The sequence below is a fragment of the Cannabis sativa genome, chromosome 6 (assembly GCF_029168945.1).
Source record: "Cannabis sativa cultivar Pink pepper isolate KNU-18-1 chromosome 6, ASM2916894v1, whole genome shotgun sequence".
Classification (NCBI taxonomy): Eukaryota; Viridiplantae; Streptophyta; class Magnoliopsida; order Rosales; family Cannabaceae; genus Cannabis; species Cannabis sativa.
The window spans coordinates 63,302,440-63,317,851 of record NC_083606.1 but is presented as its reverse complement, the minus strand read 5'-3'; the positions used below and the strand labels follow the sequence as shown (position 1 = coordinate 63,317,851).

Sequence of the window (15,412 nt, the reverse complement as noted above, 5' to 3'; positions counted from 1 at the left end):
TCAGCATCCTGGCAGTGACGTGGAAACACGAATTTCACTTATCCACCTCAGCAACTTCGGTCCAGTCACTCAAATTGCACCAGCCAGCTGATGTGGAAGAAAGGGGTCTAACCCTAGTGGGCCAAAGTGGAAAAGTTTGGGCTTCTATTTTGGGGTATGAAGTTTGTACCCTAAAAACCCAACAACAAAAAGAGAAGAAAAAGGAAGTACACCATAGTCATCTTCATCATCTTGTATGTACAGTACGGGGCAGCTGCCATTTTTTCTATGGAGGAGCTTTAATTGCAGCAGGAAGTACAACAAAGAAGAAAGAAGAGGGGACCAAGCCTAGTGTTTGAATTTTCTTTTACCCTTTCTTGATAGTCTTCTTTATTTTTCTCTTTGTTATTGTTGTTTGTACTTAGTATTCAAAACTTCTTGAGATTGTAAATTTGGGCAGCAGCCATGGATGAAGTATTTTTAGCTTGGATTTTATCTTTTTATTTGAATATGAGCTAAGCTTTTGAGGCTTGAATGACTATGAACTTCTAAGTTGGGTATGATTAAATTTTAAGCTTACTTTAGTATTTGTTTGCCTTTGTTCATTCAAGTGAGTTTCATTTTAATTGATTGTTGTTTCTTGGCCATGAATAACAATTTGCTAAGCTAGATCTTGTACCGGAAGGGCTAGATCTAGTAGTTCAACTTGAATGAAGCAAGTGAAAACCTAGATTTAGGCTTTTCTTTGTAAGTGGGATAGGAATATTTCATTTACCTTGCATAACTTACCAAATTAATGCTTGAATAGTGTTCTGCTTGCTGGTTTGATATAGGAATATATTAAACTAAATGGTAGAATTAAAGTTGTGAGTGTTGGAAAATTCTCACAAGCCTAGAGGAATTTGTTGTTACCTCTGTGCAGAATGCTAGAGTAATGCTGAACCAATGTTGTACTGACTGTAAAAAAACCTGACTAGAAGGAATTAGTTATTCAAGCCATTTTTGCCATATTATATTTTTTATCTTGCAAACAATTTTTCTAGCAGCAGTAGTTTTAATTTTAGCAAGTTTAATTCTTGTCAATTTTAATTTTGAATCATTACTCAACCATTTACATATTATTTCTTTCTATTTTAAGTTGTAATTAGTTGATTTTATATCAAACTTTGTTTGCAATCCCTGTGGAGACGATCTTACTTATCACTTTATTACTTGTGTGACTGCGTATACTTGCGTATATAATTTTCACAACAAGTTTTTGGCGCCGTTGCCGGGGATTGAAACTAAAAATTGTGTATTATCAACTATTTTGCAATTTATTTTCTGGTTTAAAGTTTTAATCCTATTTGGTGCACTGAATTTTTCTTTTTCAGGTGTAATCTAGTGTATGAACGAGCAAGAAGAAGACCTTGAACTTGCTCCTATTGACCCCGAAATTGAACGCACTTTCAGACAAAGAAGAAAGGAACAAAAGGCTAAAAAACGCTGCAATATGACCGATGGGTTTGAAATTGGGGGTGCTCATAATGAAGCCAATCCTATTGCTTTGGCCGATGATAGAGCCCGAGCAATAAGAGAGTATGCAGCCCCTATGTTCAATGAGCTAAATCCGGGTATTTTGAGACCCGAAATCCAAGCACCTCACTTTGAGCTCAAGCCCGTCATGTTTCAAATGCTCCAAACGGTTGGTCAATTTGGTGGGTCGCCAACGGAAGATCCTCACCTCCATATTCGCTCATTTTTGGAGGTGAGTGACTCTTTCAAGCTACAAGGAGTAAGTGAAGAGGCTTTAAGATTGAAGTTGTTCCCATTTTCCTTGAGGGATCGGGCTAGAGCATGGCTTAATACTCTTCCTCCCGATTCGGTGACTAATTGGAATGACTTGGCTGAAAATTTTTTGAGAAAGTACTTCCCTCCAACAAGAAATGCAAAGTTTCGAAGCGAGATCATGTCCTTTCAACAATTGGAAGATGAGACTACTAGTGATGCATGGGAAAGATTCAAGGAGTTGTTGAGGAAGTGCCCACACCATGGTATTCCTCATTGTATCCAACTTGAGACTTTTTACAATGGTCTCAATGCGGCTTCTAGGATGGTGTTGGACGCTTCGGCTAATGGAGCCATTCTTTCCAAGTCTTACAATGAAGCTTTTGAGATTTTGGAAAGGATAGCTAGCAACAACTATCAATGGTCAACTAATAGAGCTCTTACAAGCCGAAAAGTAGCGGGTGTACTTGAAGTAGATGCTTTGACCGCTCTAACTGCTCAAATGGCCTCATTGACCAACATTTTGTAAGAACATGAATATTGGAGAAATTGTACAACCAATTGTTGCCATTCAAAGGGCAGAGATCTCTTGTGTGTATTGTGGTGATGGGCATACTTTTGAAAATTGCCCTTCAAATCCAGCTTCGGTTTGCTATGCGGGTAATCAAAACTTCAACCGCAACAACAATCCATACTCAAACTCCTACAATCCGGCATGGAAGCATCATCCGAACTTTTCATGGGGAGGTCAAGGGGCAAGTTCAAGTGGAGCACAACAAGCACAAGGAAAGCAATCATTTCCACCGGGTTTTTCTCAACAGCCAAGACCTCAACAACCTCACCAACCTCAAGGATCTCAAACTAGTTCTTTGGAGAGCTTAATGAGAGATTATATGGCCAAGAATGACGCTGTAATTCAAAGCCAAGCAGCATCTCTTCGGAATCTTGAAGTTCAATTGGGGCAATTGGCCAATGATTTGAAGAATAGACCACAAGGCACTTTGCCTAGTGACACCGAAAACCCAAGAAGAGATTGCAAAGAACATTGCAAAGCGGTAACCTTGAGAAGTGGAAAAATAATTGAGTCAAATGTGGCTGCAGCAGGCAGTAAAGGGCCCTCTTCAATCCAAAAAGAGGGGGAAATGAAGAAAAAACCAGCAACTTCAACTGCTGAAATTCCCCCAGTAGTTACAGCATCCAGTCAGCATTCTACTGCAGAAAAGTCTTTGCAAAAGCCATCGCCACCATTTCCTCAACGGTTCAAGAAGCAACAAGACGATGGTCAATTCCGGAGATTTCTTGATGTTCTAAAGCAGCTCCACATCAATATACCATTAGTAGAAGCTTTGGAGCAAATGCCAACTTATGTGAAGTTTTTGAAGGATATTTTGACAAAGAAAAGGAGGCTTGGCGAGTTTGAAACGGTCGCTTTGACGGAGGGATGTAGTGCTATGTTGAAAAGTAAAATCCCACCCAAATTGAAAGATCCGGGCAGCTTTACAATTCCAATTTCTATTGGGGGTAGAGATGTTGGAAGAGCTCTTTGTGACTTGGGAGCTAGTATTAATCTCATGCCTATGTCTATTTTTAGGAAGTTGGGAATTGGAGAAGCAAGGCCAACCACCGTCACTTTGCAATTAGCGGATCGTTCCATGGCTCATCCGGAAGGGAAAATTGAAGATGTGTTGGTACAAGTGGATAAGTTCATTTTTCCGGCCGATTTCATTATTCTTGACTATGAGGAAGATAGGGAAGTTCCAATCATTTTAGGGAGGCCATTTCTTGCCACGGGAAGAACTTTGATAGATGTTGAAAAGGGAGAGCTTACCATGAGAGCTCAAGATGAGCAAGCCACATTCAAGGTCTTTCATCCTATGCGTGCTCCGGATGCAATAGGAGAATGCTTAGCAATTGGAGATATGGATCCTAACATGGTTGAGGAGTCCAAATTCAAAAATAGTAAGAAGGTGAGAAAGAAGATTCCCCTTAAAGAAATTGCTAGGGATCACGAGCCGCAAGAAAGCAAAGACAAAACATCATTTGACCCTAAAAAACCACCCAAAAAGAAGAGAAAGAAAAAGAAGTTTAGTAGAAAATTTTGGTCTCAAATGTTTGAAGTTGGGCAACAAGTGATTTTTGCTAACTCTTTAACGAAGGCTACTCATGGACGACTAGATTCAAGGTGTGATGGATCTTTCTTGGTGGTGAGAGTGTACCCCGATGGAGTGGTAGAACTACGTGATGCACTTTCAAGAAGAAAATTTTTGGTGAAAGGCCAAGGAGTGAAGTTTGGGAGTGGTGAGGTTGATCGAGCAAAGACCTCCATCACATTGGAAGAGGCTTGAGGAAGAAGGGTCTCGGGTTGTCATGGCTTTAGTGAATAACATTTGGGCAACCCAAGAGTGGAGGAACAAGATTATATTTAGTTATATATATGCTATGTAATAAGTTTGGGGTGTGCCACCCCTTGAAAAAAATATATATGTATTTACAATTAAGTTTGGGGTGTGCCACCCCTTGAAAAAAAAAGAATGAAAAAAAAAAAGAAAAAAAGAAAAAGAAAAAAAAGAGGAAAAGAAGAAAAAGGAAAAAAAATTAGTATATACATACTTATATAATTACATATATATATAACTTTTAATTTCCTACATTTACTAATGATTTTGCTGTAGTGTAGTGATCTTTATTGTTGGTGCAAAGCAAGGAATGACAGAAAAAAGGGGCTGCTGCAATATGGTGTGAGCAAATTTGTATGTTGAAGCAGTAGGTCCCAGTACAGCATTGGATCAGCATCGCTTCAGCATTTTGAAGCAGAGACTCTAGTGGGGAAGAGTTCAAATCTTGAGGGAGGTTTTTTTTTTTTTTTCCTTAGTTAAATTGTTATTGCTGGTTGTGTTTGATTGTTTACTTAGTTTACTTTTATTGTTGTCTTTAGTTGTGTGAGTAATAAATATTATGTGGATTAGATGTGTATTAATCATGTTGTTTTGTCATGTTTGTTACGTTTTGTTTTAGCTTGCAAATGAGAAAAATACTGCTTGTATTTTCAGCTTGGTTTAGGGCAGCGCTCGATGATGAAAAATATCCATTTCCCTCCATTTGTCGAGTGCCTTGGTTTGTGTGTTGAAAATGCTAATTTTAAGTGTTATTTTTGTCCAAATGCTAGCCTATGAGGAATGCTTTCAACAATTGTATGCTTGTGTTATTCCACCATACCTTGAGTTTTTAGAATAGCTAACACTTTGAGAGAGTTTAAGCATCTAGAATTAGCTAGTGTAATCCTTGAGGCGAAATCCTAGCGAGCTTTATAACTTAGAAATGATTTAGGCCATCTTTGGACGTTTGGGCCTTTCTAACCTTCCCTATAAAATCAATTTTTCTCTAGTCACCCAAGTTTGAGCCGTTTAGCCTATTCTTGTTGTGCAACCCAATCATACATCTAACGCCAATCCTAATTTGCATTTCCACATATATCCTAACTTAATTGCTCACTTGTCAAGAGACAAGTTTCACATTAAGTTTGGGGTGAGTGCGGTGAGTGTAACTTGTGGCGAGCTAATTCAAGGTTATACTTTTAGCCACATTGGGGACAATGTTGGATTGTAAGTTTGGGGTGGGGGAATTAGCTCACAAAGTATATGAGTATGAACTTTCAATTAACCTTCTCTTGCTATTTATTATATAAGTATAATATAGTAATAAATGTCTTTCTAATATATGAAGAAAAAAAATCAGCAATGAAAAAAAAAAAAAAAAAAGAAGAGAATAAACATAGCAAGAGAAGTCAATTTTAATATCAAGTACTTGTGAGTATTGAATTAGGGAAGAGGGTCAAGAGAAAAAAAAAATTTAAGGAAGAGACTCGGTTTTTGACAAGTGAAGTGGTTAGGTGTTGAGCTAGCTTAAATACATCCTATACCATACCCTAACCCAAGCCTAACATTCAAGCCTAGTCAAGTCCTTTTGATCTAAGTTGCAAAGCTAAGCTACATTAGTGGAGAGGATTGCACTAATTCAACTTATGGAAGCAAACCTTTAAACTTGAGGATCAAAGGTGGTTGTTATAGAAATTCAAGTTGTTGGTGGGAAGTATTTGCACACTTATTTGATCGAATTACTCTTGATAAGTTTTAAGGACATAAATAGCATGCAAAATTCTGTTGAAACACACAAGTTCGAGGCATATTCACTACTACCAATTACATTTCCATTTCATCTAATTCCGAGAGCAAATTTCGTCCCTAGACCAAGTGTGAAAGAGCAAGATTTTCTCTACTGCAAGCGTGTTAGTGTCGCTGTCATTTTCTGTTCTTATTGTTTAGTTCTTTGTGTTTTTCATTACTCGAGGACGAGCAATACTCTAAGTTTGGGGTGTGATAACTCTATGTTATAGAGTTAATTTTTATGCTTTTAAACTAAAGTATTGTGAGGAGAGTAGTGAAAATGTGTTTATTTTGCTTAATTTTAATTAGTTTTAGTGTTATTTTCTATTTAGTAATCTAACCTTTAAGTTTTGTAAATATTGATATTGTTGGGTGTATTTTTCCAATTAACTGTGCTTATTTTGTTGAAAAATGAGGAATTAAATTGATAGGTAAAAGAAAAAGAAGCAAGGAAGAAAAGGAGCACAAGCTGAAATCGGGCCGATTCTTTGAAGCAATGCTAAAGCAATGCTGAAGTGAATTCAGCATCCTGGCAGTGACGTGGAAACACGAATTTCACTTATCCACCTCAGCAACTTCGGTCCAGTCACTCAAATTGCACCAGCCAGCTGATGTGGAAGAAAGGGGTCTAACCCTAGTGGGCCAAAGTGGAAAAGTTTGGGCTTCTATTTTGGGGTATGAAGTTTGTACCCTAAAAACCCAACAACAAAAAGAGAAGAAAAAGGAAGTACACCATAGTCATCTTCATCATCTTGTATGTACAGTACGGGGCAGCTGCCATTTTTTCTATGGAGGAGCTTTAATTGCAGCAGGAAGTACAACAAAGAAGAAAGAAGAGGGGACCAAGCCTAGTGTTTGAATTTTCTTTTACCCTTTCTTGATAGTCTTCTTTATTTTTCTCTTTGTTATTGTTGTTTGTACTTAGTATTCAAAACTTCTTGAGATTGTAAATTTGGGCAGCAGCCATGGATGAAGTATTTTTAGCTTGGATTTTATCTTTTTATTTGAATATGAGCTAAGCTTTTGAGGCTTGAATGACTATGAACTTCTAAGTTGGGTATGATTAAATTTTAAGCTTACTTTAGTATTTGTTTGCCTTTGTTCATTCAAGTGAGTTTCATTTTAATTGATTGTTGTTTCTTGGCCATGAATAACAATTTGCTAAGCTAGATCTTGTACCGGAAGGGCTAGATCTAGTAGTTCAACTTGAATGAAGGAAGTGAAAACCTAGATTTAGGCTTTTCTTTGTAAGTGGGATAGGAATATTTCATTTACCTTGCATAACTTACCAAATTAATGCTTGAATAGTGTTCTGCTTGCTGGTTTGATATAGGAATATATTAAACTAAATGGTAGAATTAAAGTTGTGAGTGTTGGAAAATTCTCACAAGCCTAGAGGAATTTGTTGTTATCTCTGTGCAGAATGCTAGAGTAATGCTGAACCAATGTTGTACTGACTGTAAAAAAACCTGACTAGAAGGAATTAGTTATTCAAGCCATTTTTGCCATATTATATTTTTTATCTTGCAAACAATTTTTCTAGCAGCAGTAGTTTTAATTTTAGCAAGTTTAATTCTTGTCAATTTTAATTTTGAATCATTACTCAACCATTTACATATTATTTCTTTCTATTTTAAGTTGTAATTAGTTGATTTTATATCAAACTTTGTTTGCAATCCCTGTGGAGACGATCTTACTTATCACTTTATTACTTGTGTGACTGCGTATACTTGCGTATATAATTTTCACAACAAGTTTTTGACGTTTCTGTAGAAGTAGTGAACAGTTTCTCCACGCAGGACCCTAAGAAACGGTGGACCGTTTGGGGATCTGGTTCACTAATTAGAGTGTTTTTTAGGTTCCTCAGTTTTTGTGTTTTCTTGATATATAGGGTATTTCCACTCTATTTAGCGATAGGGAAACTTCTGGTTTTAAGTTTAAGTCCTTAGTATTGAGTTAGCAAGTCGCTAACCTGTTTTGCATTAGGACCTCAGAATCATTGAGCAATATTTCCACTCGGATTGGTTGGCAGACCTGATAACAGAAGTAAGGTAAGATTAGTATAAATGATGCACATATGTATACATGCATGTTTTATGAATTTTTAAGCTAGTCCTATCGACACTAGTATGTTAGAGGTACTAAGTGCATATGGTATAGTGACTCAAGTTAGTCGTGCCAACACTAGTACATTAGAGGTACTGAGTACATGTGGTATAGTGACTCAAGTTATTCCTACCAACACTAGTACGTTAGGGGCCCGTTTGGTACGCAGGAGTGGATTGGATTAGACAGGCTAATTTTTCTAATCCAGTGTTTAGGCATGGTAGATAACTAATCTAGCTAACCTCATCTGGTTGAGATTATTTATCCCATCCATCAGGGTGGGATAAATAATCACATGCAAGAGAGATTTTTTTTTTATCGTTTTTTTAATTTTGATTTTATTAATAAATTTTAAATTTAATAAGAATTTAAAGAAAATAATTATCACACATTTATTTATACATTTTTTTTATCAAAAACATAATCATTAAAATTAGTGAAAATGTATAATTTTGAATTATTATACATTTATTTTTAAAATTTAAAATTATTGTACATTTATTAATTAAACAATAGTTACTTAATTGATTCTAAGAAAAATAATATAACAATAAAATTATATATTATTTATAAATTACTAAAAAATTTATATAAATATTTTTAAAAATTAATGTGTATATGAAATTAGTGTTTAAGATAAATAATTTTATATTATTCAAGTATTTTTATTTTATTATTTTAATTATTTATTAAATAAAAAATATGGTAAAATATTTTATTATGTATTTATGATATATACTTAATTATATAGGATATTTTATTTTATTTTATTTTATAATTTATTTATTTTTATTTTTTTACTGTGAATTATTTATTTTGATTTATTTATTATTATATATTTTTAATTTTAATTTATTATTATATTTTTTTATTTTAATTTAAGTTTTTTTTTTTCTAAAAGGAAATAAATAAAATAGTCCAACCTATTCTTAAACCAAACACGAGATTACTTTCAGCATAATCCAATCTTGTCCAGTCCAGTCCAGTCCAATCCTTTTCAGTCCTATCCAGTCCAATCCTGCGTACCAAACGTGCCATAGAGGAACTAAGTGCATATGGTATAGTGACTCAAACTAACCCTTGTTGGAATATATTTTACCAAAATCTAGATTTACTAACAAGTATGTTTTTAACATCCTAAACATGACTTCTAAAACGGTATAAAATAAACACATAAAAGGTATGAGAAACCTTACAGTGGTTGCAACGGAATTAAATGACTCCTCTCGCTCAGATCTCTAACCCTTGTATCCTTTTTGTAGCAGAGTATCATCAAAATATGAGCCTGATTCTCATTCTCTTGAATTTGGATTCTTCACAGCCTTACACACTATGATTGAGTATCACTTGATGTGTGTGGGCACTTACTCTAATCACTATAGGGTATGAATTGAAGAGAGAAAGAGAGAGAGGAGGATTCGAAATGGGTATAGAGAAGATGGCTCAAATTTTGACTGAAGGAAAGTGTTTGCATCATCTTTTGCTTTGAGGCCATCACTACCTATTTATAGGAATCCACCTAGGGTTAGGTTAGAATTATTTGGCATTAAAATAATAAAAAAATAAATGGTAAATTTTCCATTAAGTGGTCGGCCATGGATATGGCCCCACTTTGCAATTTTCCCATTTTTTTAACTATTTATCTTATTTTCTTAAAAATGCTATTTTTCCAATTCAACCACTTAAATGTCAAAACTAATTATTTAATAAAATTTCCATCTAATATTTATTAATTAGATTTAATAAAGTCTCTTAATTAACAAATAAATCCTAGAATCTCTTTTCTTCACATTTAAACTCTAGCTTAGTGAAAATTCATAAACTAGACATAGTCTAATTTTAGGATTATAATTGATTAATTAAAATCAATTAACTGAGTCTTACAACCAATATTGTCTCAACAAGTATGGGGACCATGGGCCTATATATCCGAGCTTCCAATAAGCAGATCTAGAATTTATCAAGTAAATCCACTAACTTATTAATTCCTCATTGCATCCACCATAGAACTTGGAATTGCACTCTCAGTTACATAGAACGCTCTATATGTTCCACGATATAGATATGCTATTAATTATCCATTGTTATAATCCCAATAATCAATGATCCTCTATAGATGATTTATATTGCATAGGGATTAATTTACCGTTACACCCTTCAATGTATTTTATCCTTAAAACACTTAGCCACCTATAAATGATATTTCAGTGAACTAACATAATCATTGAAATGAGTACTCAACCACTTATCTCTGTTTAGCCAAGCTCTAAGGAAATCATCATTTCACTTCTATGTCCAGATAGAAGCTATAGATTCCATATCTATGATTAGTGCTCCCACTCAATTGTACTACCATGTTCCCAAAATGTACGTATCACCCTGACCAAAAAGTAGGCTTAACTAACAAATCAAAGAACATAAATAACACTCTTGAGATCGAACCTGACCACGTCAAGATTAAGATCATTTGATCTAAGATCAACTAGGTGATATTGAATTAAATAGATATTACGGTAAATTTATCATATCTAATCCAAGTTCAGTATCGGTCCCTTCCAATACATACTCCATGCATCCAACTCAAGCTTTACTTTAACCAATGCCCTGGAAAGGACATAACACTTATCCAATGTGCAAGTAAACTATGTTGTAGATTATCATATCAGTTAAACCCTGTGTACTGATAAATCTAGGAATACATTTAATCACATAATCTTAATTACTTTCCACTGTACTGAAGACACAATAAACAAGAACATCAATGTGATAAGGATTTAGATGAATTTATAAATCAAATAAACATATAAATGATCACATGAACCAAATGACATACTAAATAAGTGATGAAAGTACTTTTGTTTCTTTATAGATAATTGAATGGTAAAGATTACATTGAAATAGAGTTTTATTTAGGGCACAAAGCCCAACAACCCTACCAACACTAGTGTGTTAGAGGTAGTGCATATGATAAAGAGGTTAGGAAGTACAAACTAACCCTACCAATACTAGTACGATAGATGTACTGAGTGCATATGGTAAAGAGGTTAATAGTGCTTCAGGGGGTATGAGATAATTGTACTCTTTTCAATAACGTTCAAGACTCGTACGTGTTGGACGAGTGATGATTACTTTGAAATTGGGTGTATGGGTTCCTAAGTTACGAAGGTAGGTCATATGTTATATTTTTATGGGCAGGTCATATCATATAATTTTATAATTTTCTTACTGAGTTTGTCGACTCACAAATATGTGCTTCATGTGTAGGTAAAGGCAAGGCAAAAACTGATTGAGCAGTGAGTCTGGAGCTCCATGAAGATTGTACGTATCAGGACGGTTAGACCTGGAGGGTTCAAATCTTCAGGACATCATGGGCTCAGTTTAATTAGTCGTTGGACGAAACTTTTGATACAGTATATTTTGGTTGTATTTGTAAAATTAATTGGGATCCCCAAGTTTGTAACTTTGTATATTAATATTATAACTTAGGGAGCTAATACAACAGGTATTGTACATTTTACTTATTGATACGTATAATCATTTATAGCCATTGATTTAATTAAATGGTATATTAATTCTTAAAAACTACACTATAATTAATATTTCTTTTATTTATAATTAATTTTAAATATTAATAATTAGATCCAACGAACAATACTCCAAAGTTAACTCCAAACCTATAATTTTTCTTACTTATTTACCTTATAACTTTTTAAAATTTTAATTAATTATTTTTTAATTTTGAATTTATATATTAATTTTATTTTCTAGTCAATAGTAATTATAGCTGAAAGAGTAGAAAATATTCAAGTTATTTAATCATAAAATAACTAATACAATCAATAATATAATCATAGTGTAAATGGTAAAATTCTCTTACATCAACTATAATGTCATAAGTTCAATCATTTGTAAAGACATGCTTTTTATTATTTTTAATTTAAGTTTTTAAATTAATTGAATAATTTAATTTTTTTTTCCAAACAATAATTTAAATTTCTTCAATATTTTTTCATTATTAGTATGAAACAATTCTTATACTATAATAATTTAAAGTTTGTAATTATTGTGGTGGGAAATCTTCAATTTTTTTTTGTTAATATATATGGGTAAATACCATTTTAGACACTGTGTTTTACAAAAGTTACCAATTAGACCCTCTGTTTTATTAAATAACAAAATGGACCCTATATTTTTTAAAAGTTGTACAAATAGGACCCTGATTTGATTTTTTTATCAAAATAAAACTTAATGATAATTCGATCTGGAGACATTATGATAAATCTGGTTACATTTTCTGTATCTGTTATTGCTAGAGATATTATGATAAATCTGATTATATTTTATGATCTAGAGATATTAGGGTTTAGGGTTTGGCACAATTTTAATATTATAAAAATTTTAAAATTTGTAATTATTGTGGTGGAAAGTCTTAAATATTTATTTGTTAATATATATTGATCGTTGTATTACATAAAGTATAATAGTGAACAATAAAATACCACATGCAATAATAATAATAATCAAATGAAAAATTTTGTCAAATAAAAAATTGTATAATAAATTTTGTCAAATAAAAATGCATAATAAATAGATGAAAAGTTTTGCACTAAAAAATATCTGAACGATCTCAATTACCGTCGATCTCATCTAAATTTGATAGTCTATGACAACTTTTGATAATTATAAAACGTGTGGTAAGACATTAATATCATCCAAATATAATAGTTGATTGTTGTAAAATTTATTTGCTATGTAAGTATATACACCGGTAATTTATTTGCTATGCAAGTACACACAGTAAAATAAAACTAAATATTTTTTTGTACATATAATTTTTTTCCCTTGTGTTTGTTATTTTTTGTTTTATTTATTTTAATTTGTTGTTGGCCACATAAAATAACAATAATTTATTTTTATTTTGTTGTTAGTTATATGAAAAAAAAAATAAGAAACATTAAGTAATTCAATATTAAAAACTAACCAATCCAATCCGCACTTTTGTGGATTGAATTTGAGTTATTATGTGGATTAGATTGAATCCAAAATATAAAATTCTCACTTAGTACAAATCGAATACACTCAAAATAGTGCAGAATGAATTGCATGATTATCGTTATTGAGAATGATAAAGAGGAGATAAAAAAACTCTTCAAAAAAAAATGAAAAAAACGAAATATGAAAAAAATAAATTGTATAAAATTATTAAATGAAGGTGTCAAGGCTTGAACTCATGCAACTTAACAAGAGATAGGATAATGTGCATTAACCCACTAGTACATGCATAATTTATATAGATATAGTGTTATTAAAAAAGTAATTAATTTAATATTTAAAAATTTTAAATACATTGAACTAAGTTGAAGAAAAAATATATTATGAATATGTATTATTTACTATTTTATGCATGATTATATAAATAATATAATTATGGTAAATAATTAATTTTATATCTAAAATTTTTTAATACATTCAACATTATAATTTTATAAAGTAAATTAATTAATATAATATGATAAAATTTTGAAATTATTAAATTAATTAAAATCTTAAATCAAATATAAATAAAGAAAAAAATATTACTTTTAAAGGATTGAACTCATGACGTTTTGATTGTTTTAAGAGTGATTATATTAATTATTATAAGTTGAACATGTTATAGTTTTCTATAAGTATAATTATTGTTTTAAAATAAATTTAATTAAAATATTATAAATTTATATATATAATTAAAATTAACTTTTTAGTAGACATTATGGTTTGGAGTTTTGTTAGTTAAATTTATAATTAATAATATTCAAAGTTAATTATAAATAAATAAATATATAAATTATGGTGTAGTTTTCAAGAGTTAATTTGAGTCATTCGATTAAATTAAATAAGTTATTGTATTTATTATAAAGGTTTTGTTAATCACATTTTTTTTACTAAAATTCTTTGATTAACAAAGGTTTGCACAATAATTAAGAAATGCATTGTAGCACCTTTAAGTTAGTAAGACATTATAACTGTTCTTTTTTGTTTAGTATATATATATATATAATCAAAAATGTATTTTGATACTTTTTTAGGACATAATCAGGCCCGACCATGGGTTGAGGCGAGCTAGGCCCGTGCCTAAGGCCCACCCAAACCCAAGGCTTAAAACATATATATGAACTAAAAAAATCAGTTTTATACAACCCAAAATATAATACTCGTGACACATTTCCAAAGTCCATTGCCTCACTTCAGTAGAAGACAAGAAATATATAGTTAATATATATTATAACTTCAAGTACTTTCTTTTACTGTTGGGAATTTCTCTCGGTATTTAATCATTCGCATACCAAAAATTGTTAGATAAATTAACAATTAACCCAAGATCTATTTGTATATAACATAGAACACAATAATAAGATATAATAATTAGGTATGTGTACCTGATTGATCCATAGCAATTATCTCTGTTTGATCCACAGCAGTTACTTCAATTTGATAGTGCAATACTATCAACTAAGTCTTCCTCCCTAGATCTCTAAATCAGAAGCAGTTTATTTTATCTGATTATCAAAAGGTATACAATTGTGATGAGACAATATGTATTTATAGAGTTAGGGAGGGGACTTAGCTACAAAACCCTAGTTGGGCTGGGCCTGCTCATCAAAGGCTTCAGTCAACTAGAAAAGCCCACACTTCTGCTTCACCTAGACTTTACTCACAGATGCTAAGCCCATTAACAATTGATCACCAACAACATGGGCTAACACAACAAAGAACTATCCAATCAACCCAAGTTTTAATAAAACCAATAAAATTTAATGTAAGCCCAAATAAAAGTCTAACATTCTCCCACTTGGGCTACATTGATTTTAATACATATATATTATATATCAAAATAATTTGTTTGAAAACGACTCATGGGTTGAACAACAGGAAAACGTTTGTGGCCACTTTAAAAAATGATAGTTCTCTGATAGCATCTCAACATACCGGTCCAATTTAACCTTTGATAATGAACTATGACAGTCATATTGTTTTGAACTCAACAAAAGACATTCATAATCACAAATACCAAAGTATTAAATCGACATGGTCAATAAGTCTAGTAGTGTGGTAAGGAATTATGTTCAACATGTGATCAATTTAAAATAACATAATATCCTTATCAGTCCTCAATTTCACTGATACCGTGATGCTTAATAAATAAGCCAGTGAAATTAAACATACACCACTTAAAATAAGTTAGTGTCACTAAAATTGCTTAAAACATTAAGCCAACAAGATATCATTATCAATAAGCAAATAAATTTAAAAGACAATGATCACAACAATATGAACCACATGCTTTCAATTCAATCATTCTCGAGAATATAACAAAACATAATTGAAAACATATCCATTCAATAATAAAAAATATT

The 15,412-nt window shown here is 32.0% G+C and overlaps 1 non-coding gene across 1 annotated transcript; it reads right to left on the bottom strand.

Annotated features, from left to right (window-relative positions):
• Nucleotides 1-1,909: 1,909 nt before the first annotated feature.
• Nucleotides 1,910-2,016, bottom strand: LOC115708419 (small nucleolar RNA R71). Its single transcript, XR_004009920.2, has one exon. It is a non-coding gene; the product is annotated as a small nucleolar RNA R71 (small nucleolar RNA).
• Nucleotides 2,017-15,412: the final 13,396 nt, after the last annotated feature.